Below are 14,362 nucleotides of genomic sequence, written 5' to 3' on the forward strand. Positions count from 1 at the left end.
GAGTAGAATATTGTTCCGTTTCCATGTGTATGTGGGCTTTCTGTTGTTTTTCTTGCTATTGAAGACCATTGTCACTCTATAGTAATATGATAGGAGGCATGGGATTATTTCGATCTTTTTATATTTGTTGAGGTCTGTCTTGTGACCATTTATATGACAGATTTGGAGAAGGTAGCATGAGGTGCTGAGAAAAAGGTATATTCTTTTGCTTTAGGATATATATATATATATATATATATATATATATATATATATATATACACACACACACACGCACACACACACACGTGTGTGTGTGTGTGCGTGTGTGTGTGTGTGTGTGCGTGTATGTGTGTGTGTGTGTGTGTGTTAGTTAAATCTAACTGGTCCAAAGCTTCAATTAATTTCACTGTGTCCCTGTTCAGTTTCTGTTTTCCTGATCAGTCCATTGAGGAAAGTGCAGTGTTGTAGTCACTGACAATTATTGTGTTAGGTGAAATGTGTGCTTTGAGCTTAAGGAAAGTTTCATTTATGAATGAGGGTTCCTTTGCATTTGGAGCATAGATGTTCTGGATTGAGAGTTCTTCTTGATGTGTTTTTCCTTTGACCAGCAAGAAGTATCCTTCAGAGTCTCTTTTCATGACTTTGCGTTGAAAGTCAATTTTAGCTGATATTAGAAAGACAACTCCTGCTTGCTTCCTGAGACCATTTGCTTGTAAAATTGTCTTTCAGCCTTTTACTCTAAGGTAGTGTTTGTCTTTGACGCTGAGGTGTGTTTCCTGTATGCCGCAAAATGTAGGGTCCTGTTTACGGATCCAGTCTGTTGATCTATGTCTTTTTATTGGGGAATTGAGTCCATTGATGTTAAGAAATCTTATGGAATAGTGATTATTACTTCCTGTCATTTTTAATGTTATTTTAAAATTTTGATTGGTTATCTTCTTTTGTGTTTGATGAAAGAAGGTTACTACCTTGCGTTTTCCAGGGTGATGTTTTCCTCCTTGTATTGGTGTTTTCTTCCTATTATCCTTTGTAGGGCTGGGTTTGTGGAAAGATATTGGGTAAACTTGGTTTTGTCATGGAATATCTCAGTTTATCCATCTATGGTGATTGAGAGTTTTGCTGGGTAGAGTAGATTTGGCTGACATTTGTGTTCACTTACAGTCTGCATGAGATCTGCCCAGGATCTTCTAGCTTTCATAGTCTCTGGTGAGAAGTCTGGTGTGATTCTGATAGGTCTTCCTTTATATGTTACTTGGCCTTTTTTTCTTACTGCCTTTAATATTCTTTCTTTGTTTAATACATTTTGGGTTTTGATTATTATGTGACAGGAGGTATTTCTTTTCTGGTCCAGTCCTTTTGGAGTTCTGTAGGCTTCTTGTACATTCATGGGCATCTCTCTCTTTAGGTTAGGGAAGTTTTCTTCCATAATTTTATTGAAGATATTTTCTGGCCCTTTAAGTTGTAAATCTTCACTCTCATCTATGCCTATAATCCTTAGGTTTTGTCTTCTCATTGTGTCCTGGATTTCCTGGATGTTTTGGATTACAAGCTTTTTGTATTTTGCAGTTTCTTGGACTGTTGAGTCCATAGTTTCTATGGTATCTTCATCATCTGGGATTCTTACTTCTATCTCTTGTATTCTGTTGTTGATATTTGCATCTACGTCCCCTGATTTCTTCCCAAGGTTTTCTATTTCCAAAGTTGTCTCCCTTTGAGATTTCTTAGTTGTTTCTACTTCTGATTTTAGATCCTGGATGGTTTTGCTTAACTCCTTCACTTGCTTGTTTGTTTTTTCCTGTAATTCTTTAAGAGATTTTTGTGTTTCCTCTTTCATGACCTCAGCCTGTTGGCCAAAGTTCTCCTGTATTTCTTTCTTTCTTTTTTTTTTTTACTTATGTGTTCTTTTATTTTCTTTTTTTTAATTCGATATAATTTTTTATTTACATTTCAAATGATTTCCCCTTTTCTAGCCCCCCACTCCCCGAAAGTCCCATAAGCCCCTTTCTCTTCCCCTGTCCTCCCACCCACCCCTTCCCACTTCCCCGTTCTGGTTTTGCCAAATACTGTTTAACTGAGTCTTTCCAGAACAAGGGGCCACTCCTCCTTTCTTCTTGTACCTCATTTGATGTGTGGATTGTGTTTTGGGTATTCCCGTTTTCTAGGTTAATATCCACTTATTAGTGAGTGCATACCATGATTCACCTTTTGAGTCTGGGTTACCTCACTTAGTATGATGTTCTCTAGCTCCATCCATTTACCTAAGAATTTCATGAATTCATTGTTTCTAATGGCTGAATAGTACTCCATTGTGTAGATATACCACATTTTTTGCATCCACTCTTCTGTTGAGGGATACCTGGGTTCTTTCCAGCATCTGGCAATTATAAATAGGGCTGCTATGAACATAGTAGAGCATGTATCCTTATTACATGGTGGGGAATCCTCTGGGTATATGCCCAGGAGTGGTATAGCAGGATCTTCTGGAAGTGAGGTGCCTAGTTTTCAGAGGAACTGCCAGACTGATTTCCAGAGTGGTTGTACCAATTTGCAACCCCACCAGCAGTGGAGGAGTGTTCCTCTTTCTCCACACCCTCTCCAACACCTGCTATCTCCTGAATTTTTAATCTTAGCCATTCTGACTGGTGTAAGGTGAAATCTCAGGGTTGTTTTGATTTGCATTTCCCTAATGACTAATGAAGTTAAGCATTTTTTAAGATGCTTCTCTGCCATCCGAAGTACTTCAGATGAGAATTCTTTGTTTAACTCTGTACCCCATTTTTTAATAGGGTTGTTTGGTTTTCTGGAGTCTAACTTCTTGAGTTCTTTATATATATTGGATATTAGCCCTCTATCTGATGTAGGATTGGTGAAGATCTTTTCCCAATTTGTTGGTTGCCGATTTGTCCTCTTGACGGTGTCCTTCACCTTACAGAAACTTTGTAATTTTATGAGGTCCCGTTTGTCAATTCTTGATCTTAGAGCATACGCTATTGGTGTTCTGTTCAGAAACTTTCTCCCCGTACAGATGTCCTCAAGGGTCTTCCCCAGTTTCTTTTCTATTAACTTCAGAGTCTCTGGCTTTATCCCTGACCTCAAGCAATACTACAGAGCAATAGTGTTAAAAACTGCATGGTATTGGTACAGTGACGGGCAGGAGGATCAATGGAACAGGATTGAAGATCCAGAAACAAACCCACACACCTATGGCCACTTGATTCTCGACAAAGAGGCTGAAAACATCCAATGGAAAAAAAGATAGCCTTTTCAACAAATGGTGCAGATTCAACTGGAGGTCAGCATGCAGAAGAATGCGAATTGATCCATCCTTGTCTCCTTGTACTAAGCTCAAATCCAAATGGATCAAGAACCTCCACATAAAGCCTGTATTTCTTTAAGTGATTTTTGCATTTCCTCCTTATTGACTTCTGTATTCTCCTGAATTTCTTTCCATGATTTTTGTGTTACCCTTGTAAGGGCTTCTAACTTTGATCCATTTTCTCCTGGATTTCTTTAAGAGATTTATTTATGTCCTTCATGTAATCCTGTAACAGTATCATGACCAGTGATTTTAAATCCAAATCTTCTTTTTCTGGTGTTTTGGAGTATCCAGGACATGCTGATAATGGAGAATTGGATTCAGATGCTGCCATATTGCCTGGATTTCTGTTAGTAATGTTCCTATGTTTGTCTTTTGCCATCTAGTTCTCCCTGGTATTAGTTGGTCTTGTCAATGGTGGACTCACCAGTGCAAGCTTCCTCTTCCTGTAACAGTATCATGACCAGTGATTTTAAATCCAAATCTTCTTTTTCTGGTGTTTTGGGGTATCCAGGACATGCTGATAATGGAGAATTGGATTCAGATGCTGCCATATTGCCTGGATTTCTGTTAGTAATGTTCCTATGTTTGTCTTTTGCCATCTAGTTCTCCCTGGTATTAGTTGGTCTTGTCAATGGTGGACTCACCAGTGCAAGCTTCCTCTTCCCAGCAGGCCTCTGGGTGCACAGCTGGCCTCTTGCATGGCCTGGAGACGGGGTGCTGTGGCTCAGGCTCTAGTTGAGAATATTTTATTGCATGTCTTAGGTACAAGAGTTTTCTGTTTTTTATGTGCATCATTTTTATTAGATATTCTCTTTATTTCCATTTCAAATGTTATCTGCTCTCCTGGTTTGCACTCTGAAAACACCCTATCCTATACCCTTCCCCCATTCTTACCAACCTACCTACTCCTACTTCCCTGTCCTGGTATTCTCCTATACTGGGGCATCAAACCATCTCAGGGCCATGGTCCTCTCCTCCCTTTGATGTGTGACAAGGACATCCTTTGCTGCACATGCAGCTGCAGTCATGGGTTCCTACATATGTACTATTTGGTTGTTAGTTTAGTCCCTGGGAGATCCAGGGGTACTGTTTGGTTCATATTGTTGTTACTACTGTGAGACTGAAAGCTCCTTCAGTTACTTGGTTCCTTTCTTTAGTTCTTCCATTGTGTACCTTGTACTCGGTCCAATGGTTTGCTGAGAGCACCCACATCTGTACTTTTCAGGTAAGAGCAGAGCCTCTCAGAAGAACACTATATCAGGCTCCTGTCAGCAATAACTTGTTGGCATCCACATTAGTGTCTGAGTTTGTTGACAGTATATGGGCTGGATCCCCAGGTAGGGCAGTCATTGGATGGCTGCTCCTTCAGTCTTTGCTCCACACTTTGTATCTGTATTTCCTCCTGTAAGTATTTCATTACCCCTTCTAAGAAGGACTGAAGCATCCACACTTTGGTCTTCCTTCATCTTAAATTTCATGTGGTCTGTGATGCCTATCTTGGGTATTCAGAGCTATTACCTAATAGCCACTTATGAGTGAGTGTATACAATGTGTGTTCTTTTGTGACTGGGTTACCTCACTCAGGATGATGTATCAGCATCTTTGGGGATTGCCCAGGGGAGAGGATCATAGCTCACTTTGCCAAACCAGTTAAAGGTGTGCCATGTTTTTCAAATTAAATACATTTATTAGACCAATGCTTTTTTTAAAAAAAAAAAAAATCAGGGCCATACTACAGGTGCCTGTTTCATGTTATAAGTGTTTTTATTTTCTTAATTTCAGCTTAATCCCTTTTGGTAATACGTATCTTGCCACAAGTATAACATTTTGTATTTTGTTGTTGTTGTTGTTGCTTTTTGTTTTGTTTTAGCATGTGATTTTAAGTTTAAGTTTTTTTTCACTCCATATTTTATTTCCCTTTTCCTTGTCCACCCTCTGTCTGCTCTACATCGCATACGACCTCCACACCCATGATTCCACAAGGATGTCCTCACTCCCAATCTCACCTGACCTTTAAACTTCCTGGGGCCTCCAGTCTCTTGAGGGTTAAGTGTATCATCCCTGAATGAACACAACCCGGCAGTCGTCTACTGTATATGTGTTAGGGGCCTCTTATCAGCTGGTGTATGCTTCCTGGTTGGTGGTCCAGTGTTTGAGAGATCATGGGGTCCACATTAATTGAGACTTCTGGTCCTCCTACAGGTTCACCCTCCTCCTCAGCTTCTTTCGGCATTCCCTAATTCAACAACAGGTGTCAGCTGCTTCTGTCCTTTAATTGGGTGCAAATATCTGCAACTGACTCTTTCAGCTATTTGTTTATTTTTCTGGAGTATGGTCATTCTAGCCTCTCCTTTTGTGAGTGCTCCACAACCTCAGTAAAAGTGCCAGGCCTTAGAACCTTTCCTTGAGCTGGATCCCACTTTGGGCCTGTCACTGCATCTTCTTTTCTTGAGGGTCCCCTCCATTTCCATGCCTGTAATTCTTTCAGACAGGATCAATTATGGGTCAGAGTTGTGACTCTGGGATGGCCCCAATTCCTCATTTTATGCCCTGTCTTCCTACTAGAAGTGGGCTCTATAAGTTCCCACTCCCTGTTTTTAAGCATTTCATCTAAGCTCCCTCCCTTTGATTCCTAAGATTCTATCACCTCCCAGGTCTCTGGTTCATTCTGGAGGGTCCCCCTAACCTCCTATCTCCTGAGTTTTCCTGATTTAACTGTTTTTGCTAGGCCTCTGGGCTTTAGTCCTTTTCCCTAACTCAGTACCATATTAGGCTTTGTTTTTTGGTTGGTTGGGTCATTGGTTTGTTGATTGGGTTGTTGGTTGGTTGATTGGTTGGTTAGTTGGTTGGTTGGTTGGTTGATATTTGAAGTTCTATCCATTTTTTTCAGCAAATTTCATGTCATCATATTTAATTGCTGATTAATGCACCATTGTATAAAAGTACCACGTTTTTATCTATTCTTCTTCTGAAAGACATTTAGGTTGTTTCCGTTTTCTGTCAGTAATAAATAAAGCCAGGATAAATATGGATGAGCAGGTATCATTGTGAGATGAAACATGCTTTGGCTATATCCCTGTGAATACTACGGCTGCATCTTCAGATATAAAAATTCTATTCAATTATCTGTACAAGTTTGCACCTTACCACCAGTAATGGAAGAATGTTCCCCTTGATCCATAAAAACAACATCATGATATGTCTCTTCCTTTATTCTCCATAGCCATTCTTAGAGATATGGCATGGAATCTCATGTATAAGACACTCAATTTAAGTATAAAACATATAAAAATGAGTGTATCATGCTGATTTGACATAGCAAAAATTCACAATGAAGACAGTTATAAAGGGGGGGAAATGTAATGTGGTCAATTCTCCAGGAGATACAACAAAGTTAGGTGTACATATACTCAAAAACAAAGTGTCAAATATATGGACCAAACCTGCAAGGAACAGTAGGTAAAACCATTGTTTTAGTTGATGAATCTAAATTGTTTCTCTGTAAGAAATTAATAAATCTATTAGGAAGAAAAATTATCAATATTATAATTTAATAATTCAAGTGAAATAATACTGAATATAAGTGACAGTAATATGAAAGATTGACATCAAAAGGACAATTAAGCAATTATAGACAAATCCTTCATGAGTTTGAAGAAAACATTTAAAAGGAAAATCATATTATGACATCATAACTCATGCCTTATCAAATTCAAAATGATAAAAATTAGATTTTAGAGAAAAATATAATAAAGTCAGTGATCAACAGAACGATAGCTTTAAAACACTCAAAGTTTTTGAACAGTAGACAACGTATATATTAATAACATTAAAATTTTATTCTTTTTTTTGTTTTTTAAAGTATTCTCATTTGCCAAGTCAGTATTTTATACCACTCCTGGGCATGTACCCAGAGGATTCCCCAGCATGCAATAAGGACACATGCTCCACTATGTTCATAGCAGCCTTATTTATAATAGCCAGAAGCAGGAAAGAACCCAGATGTCCCTCAATGGAGGAATGGATACAGAAAATGTGGTATATTTACACAATGGAATACTACTTAGCAATTAATAACAATGAATTCCTGAAATTTTTAGGCAAATGGTTGGAACTGGAAAATATCATCCTAAGTGAGGTAACCCAATCATGAAAGAATGCACATGGAATGCAGTCACTGATAATTGGATATTGATTAGCCCAGAAGCTCTGAATACTCAAGACAAAATTAACATACCAAATGATTCCCAAGAAGAAGGAAAGAGAGGGCCCTGGTCCTTGAAAGGTTTGATGCATCATTGTAGGGGAATACCAGGACAGAGAAATGGCAGTGGTTGATTGGGGAATGGGCAGAGGGTAGAGGGCTTATGGGACTTATGGGGAAGGGAAAACAGGGAAAGGGGAAATCATTTGGAACGTAAACAATGAATATAGAAAATAATAAATAAATAAATAAATAAATAAATAAATAAATTTCAAATGTCATCCCCTTTCCTGGTTCCACTCCACCAAAAAAATCCTATAATCCATCTCCTCTTGCCGTGTTCTCCAATCCATCTTCTCCAGCTTCCCAGTCCTGCTATTCCTCTACACTACATACATCATTGAGCCTATCCAGGACCAAGGGCCTCTTCTCCCTTTGATGTGTAGCAAGGCCATCCTCTGCTGCCTATGTGTCTATTGCCATTGGTAACTCCATGTGTACTCTTTGCTAGATCATTTTGTCCCTGGGAACTCTAGGAGTACTGGGTGGCTCATATGGTTGTTCCTCCTATGGCGCTGCAAACTCCTTCAACTCCTTGGGTCCTTTCTCTAGCTCTTCCATTGGGGACCCTGTGCTCAGGTCAATGGCTGGCTGAGAGTGTTCCCCTCTGTATTTGTCATGCACTAGCAGAGCCTCCCAGGTGATAGCTATATCCTGCTCCAGTCAGCAAGCACTTGTGGGCTTCGATAATAGTGTCTGGGTTTTGTAAGTGTATATGGGATGGATCCCTAGGTGGGGGAGTCTCTGGATGATCTTTCCTTCAGATACTGCTCCATACTTTGTCTCTGTTTCTCCTTCTTTGGGTATTTTGTTCCTCCTTCTAAGTAGGTAGGACCAGTGTATCAATACTTTGTTCTTCCTCCTTCTTGGGCTTCATTTGATATGTGAAATGTGTCTTGGGTATTCCAAGCTTCTCGGCTAATATCCACTTATCAGTGAGTACATGCCATGTTTGTTCTTTTGTGATTGGGAAATCTCAAAGTAGTTTTTATTTGCGTTTACCTATTGGATAATGTTCTTAATAGTTGCTTTATCTCTCAGCCATTTGTGTATCTGCTATTGAAAATTCTCTGAGTAAATATATACCCCGTTCTTACTTTGGACTATTTGTTTTCTTGATATATAGATTCTTGTCTTCTTTCAGTAGTTTGGCTATTAGTACTATATCACGTGTGGAGTTGGTGATTTTTTTCCATTCTGTATGCAGGATGCCTCCTTGCCAAAATGAAATTGTCCTTTACCTTATAGAAGCCTTTTGGTTTCATGAGATCACACTCATTAATTGCTGATCTTAGTGCCTTTGGTATTAGAGAAACCTTCAGGATGTTGCTGCCTTTGCCAGTGAATTTAAGGCTAACCTCCACTTTTTGTTCTATCAGGTTCAGTGTATTTGGTTTTGTGTTGAACTCTCTGACAAACAAGGGCATCGGTATGTGCATCATAAAATATATGGGTCTATTTGTAAATTTCTACATACAGACATCCAGCATGACTGACATAATTTGTTAAGATGCAATCTTTAGTTCCAGTGTGGATTTCTGACTTCTTATTAAAAATCTCAGGTGTCCATAGATGTGGGAATTTAAGTATACAGCTTTTCTTTGATTATATTGCTCAACCTGTCTGGTTTTATTCCAATAAAATACATATTTTATTAATATAGCTATGTACTGTAACTTTAATTCAAGAATGTTGAGACTTCCAGTTCTTTTATGGTTCAGGATGCTTTTAACTATGGTAGATGGAATCTCTCTGTTTCCACATGAAGCTGGAAATTGTTCTTTCAAGGTCTTTGAAAAGTTGTGATGTTATTTTGATTATGGAGTTTGATATTAATGTGTATATTGCTTTTGGTAGAAGGGAAAATTTTCCAATGTTAATCTAACTGATTTGCAAGCATAAATTTTTCCATCTTCTAATATCCTTTTTAATAACTGTCTGAGTCATATAATTGTTCCTACTTGAATCTTCATAGTCACAATTACAGTTCACATGGTTTGCAATAGTGAAGAAAGAATCTTCTCTCCCCACCCTTTCAGGATTTATTGTATATTTTCTTCATAATGATAGCTATAATGACTTCACTGGGGAAGCAATGACAAAATAATTTTAATTTGCATTTTCCAATGACTAAGGATATCAACAACATTTAAAGTGTACAATTGACATTTTTATATACCTTCTTTGAGAACTTTAGATTCCATTTAGAGGCCTAAACCCTTTGAGATTTTTCTTTTGTTATTGGTTATATTTTTATGAAATTTATCATACAGATATTGAAAACGTATTCAGCAAAACTTTCTCACACTGTGTATGCTGTTTCTTCATCCAGTTATTGTCATACATTTTATACAGGGATTTTGTTTTAATTTCATGTAGAAACATTTGCCAATTGTTGGCTTTATGTATTGAACAATCAAAGTTTTATTCATATCTTTCTTATATATCAAAAAAATTACATTTTTTACTAGCAGGTTTGGATTTTGGGGTCATAAGTTATTGTATTCTTTTATAGTGATTATTAAGCAGGAGGTTAGATAATCATCAATTTTAATTTGGCTATATGCAGATATCTAGTTTTCTGTCTCTTTCTATCAAGCACACCTTTTTTTTTCCCTATCAACATTCTTAGCAGATTACAAGAACCAGGTATATCCACAAGGAGACCTACAGAGGCAACTAACCTGGGCCTATGGAGGCTCATAAAAGACTTAACTACCAACTCTAGAGAATTCATATGCTGAACTTCAGCCCCCTACACATATGTGGCAGTTGTACAGCATGATCTTTATGTGTGTCTCCTAACAATTAGATAGAAGACTGTCTATGAGTCTGTTACCTGCCTTTGGAGCCCTTTTCTCTAGCTAAGCTGCCTTGCCTGCCATCAAAGGGAATAGCTGTTACTAGTCCTGCTGTGACTTGATGTGCCAGGGTAGGCTGGTACCATTAGAGGGCCTCCCCTTCTTTGGGAAAAGTAGAGAGGGATGAGGTGTAGGGTTTATGAAGGTAAGACTTGGAGGATAGGAGGTTACAGGATTGTAATCTGGATGAAAAGTGAATAAAGATTAATTAATGAAAAAAAACTAGAGAAAAAGCCAGGTATATTAGGCAGAGATATGGCAAAAAATAATTAATTAATTAATAATGCAATGTTTGTTTTTTCCTGAAGACATGTGTTCAATTCTTAACACCCATGTGGCAACTAAATACCATCTGTAATTTGAGGTTCAGTGGAGCCAATGTCCTTTTTTTTTCTTTTTCTTTTTCTTTTTTTCTTTTTCTTTTTTTTTTTTTTTTTTTTTTTTTGTCTTAGTGAGCGCTTAATTCTCATCAAGCACAGCTAAGTATCTTGGCAAAATGTACATACTCATTAACCAAACATAAATATAATCTCAAAAATTAAGTCAATATTATAGTTTCATGGATTCCTGTCTATATCTTATATTCTGCCTCATTAATCTCAAAACAGATATGTATCTGTTTTAAGCCAGATAAATAGATAGATAAACAGATACATAGATTGGTTTTGCCCCAACTCTGTCCTTTTCAGGGTCACTGAATTATTCACTTGTGAGTCAGACTTCCCTGGGAGTGTCTCCCATGTGTCTACCAAGGACCTGCCTATAAATGCTGGCCTGGACCTACTGTGCCAAGCAATTTGTGTGATTCTTCAGCTTTGTAAGTAAGCTCCAGATTCCCCTAGCAGGACTCTGGTGACTGGTTTATACTGTTTTTCTTTTCATTTTTTATTTATCCAATATTTCTTTAAACTCTGGCTGGTTTGTTGCTTTCAATATGATTTCTAAGCCTGATAAAAAAATTTTTTTTATGATAAAAAAAAATTAACTTTGACATTTTCTAGAAGGTCAATATCTCATCTTTTACTTGTGAATTCCAAGCTTTTATTACAATTTAATTAACACTAGATTTCATTTTTATGTGATGTTGTCTCAGCTTCTAGTCTGTTAGTTTCCAGAAGACAGGTTCAGGAAAACAGGTTGTTCATTCTCTTCCTTATAACCATTATGTTTCCATTCTTTAAACAAGGCAAGATGAGCCAACGTTTATCTCAGATGGAACAAAACATAGTGTTCATCATCGACACATTCAAGAACTACACTGATTTTAATCATGATACACCAGCCATGACCATGAAGAATTACAGAAATGCATTGGAAAAAGAATTACCAAATATGTTCAAGGTAGGACTTCTTCCTGAAGTTGGAGGTTAGAATCTGCAATAAGCAGAAAGAAAGTTCAAGCTCTGTCATTCTAGTTCCAACCAGTGCTTACTCACTCCTGGGCTCAAACTCAGATAATGATCCTTAGGAATGTGCACCTGGACTGTACTTTGTTCTAGAGAGAATTTCATAGTCATTCACCAAACACAGAGAAGCACAAAATTAAAAATGAGCTTAAATGTAATGTCTTTAATGCCTATATGATAGACTTCATAGTTTTCTTCAGATAATGCAAAGGTGAGTAAATATGGTAAAAGAGATGGACCTTCCAATATAAAATGGAAGCATTTAATCTGAGGTCACATCCCTATTAAATGACATATTAACTTGGCAGTAGATGATCACTAAGCCTATCTGGCAACTTGGAGCAGACTTACGGAACTGCTCTCAGGCTGTAGATGTGGGTAGAAAATAAGTAATGAAGAGCATGTGAAAAGCCCATTCAAGCACAGTTACTAGCTTCTTCTCAAACGTGAGGAAATAGTGGTATTTGTGGAGATTATTGCCACACAGCTCCCAGGCTTAATTTAATCAGTAAGTTCTGACATCTGAGAGAAAGATGCCAGCCTTCCTTGTATAAGCTGTAGATGGAAAATTTCCTTTTGGACAGTATTAGTGATGTTGGCAGGTCCCCATTCTGAGCTTTTGATATTTTATTTTATTCTAATATATGTATAGTATTATTTTGCCTGGAATATGTGTGCATATGTGTGTGCATGAATGCATATATATATATATATATATATATATATATATATATATATATATATATATATATATATATATACACACACATATACATGTGTGTGTGTGTGTGTGTGTGTGTGTGTTTGTGAGTAGTATCTAGGGAGGCAATCCTAGGTAATTAGACTCACTCACTAAAAATCAAATGTTTGTGACACAACATAAGTACTAAACCCATTACCCATGCAAAACAAGTGTTCTTAAAAGATCTATCATATTTCCAGCCCAAATGGAAAGCTTGCCAAGAATGAGCAAATCAGAATATCAGACTGCTGGGTAAGGACTGATGCAGAGGGTCTGCAGGAAGTTTCTGAGAAGAGTTTTCCTCTGTTAGGTTCATCTATGAATTCTAATCTCTAGCCTGACATCTGGATCTTGGCCACTTACATTCTAAGGGAGGCTTAGGGAAGCTCTCAGACACATCAAGATCCATCTGACCCTTGAATCCCCTCACATGCATCTCCTGAAAATATAATTTTATTTGCACCTAGAAAGATTTCATACAGGGTTGTTTTCCACAATGTTTCCAGTAAGAAACCTGAATGGGATCCAAGAAGCTAGTTGTCTTAAGGGGAAAAATGAGGGAGAAATGATTTGGAAGTTTTTAGGGGGCACAGAATCCTCCAAGTGAGGTTTGGGTTTATATCCCATCTCCAATCCTTTTCTCTATTTTCAGCTTCTGCAACTGTAAAAACCTTTCATCTTTTGTAAGACCAACTGTCTCCAGTCTTCTTAAGGAAAATGGCATGAATGTATGTTAATTTTCTATAACATAGCCTATGATAGACTTGATAATTCTTTCTTCTACAGAACAAATTGTTTACTTTAAATCTGAAGGGCATCAGGGACGCAATTGAAAAGTATTAGCATGTGCTTCCTATGTTTCACCAAACTAAGGTCTTCAGTGTTTTATTCAAGACTTGACTTTTAAGTGGCATGACTGGACCTCTTTTTCTATGTATTTACCATCTGTTCTCTCAATGAGATCCATGGTCCTCTTCCCTTGAGAGACAATGCTCTCAACCATTTCTCTTCCAGGTTATAAATGAAGATATTACAGATACATTATTGGAGGAAGAAGTCAGTTTTGAGGAGTTTTTGGATCTGGTAGGAAGACTGGCACTTAAGTATGATAAGAAGATCAAGAACAGTGCACCCCAACATTAGCATTGCCATATCCCTGGGCCTGGCCTCAAAGAGAATGAACACTGCCATGGAAAGAAGAATGAGTAGGAATTCAAGGCACCCTGCATATCCCAGACTAGTGCTACAGAAATATAATTTCACAGATATTACCATTATGGTTGTAGGCCTATAGGTCTGTGCAATAAAGTCTTTCTCCAAAACAGTACCCTCCGTGTACCTGAAATCTCTTTTTTGACTTCTCCATCACAGACTATGGAGCTTCAGTTTCTCTGCACTCTTCCATAGTGGATTAAACTCTCCTTTCATTCACAAGGAAATGAGCAACAGAAAATCTTTAGGGCTATTTTTAGTCACTTTCTGGGCTGTTTTTAGGCATCATTTCTCATCTCCATAACCATGTTATATCCCTTTTATCAATCGTAACTACCCTGACCAAGACTATCAATATGACCCAGGTCATTGCCTATATCCAGTGCATGTAAATTCTTCCTGTCAACATACCAACCATTTGATACTAGACCATGATCCACTCCATCCCTCCTGATTCATGAATTCATCACTTTCCTATTTGAAGTTGAGTATTACTTTCGGCAAAGGCTCCACTTCTTATGAGGACTGCTTGAGATCTAGTAGTGAGAACAGAGGCAAATTGTATTAACACCAAGA

This window comes from Apodemus sylvaticus, chromosome 4, assembly GCF_947179515.1.
Source record: "Apodemus sylvaticus chromosome 4, mApoSyl1.1, whole genome shotgun sequence".
NCBI classification, from domain to species: domain Eukaryota; kingdom Metazoa; phylum Chordata; class Mammalia; order Rodentia; family Muridae; genus Apodemus; species Apodemus sylvaticus.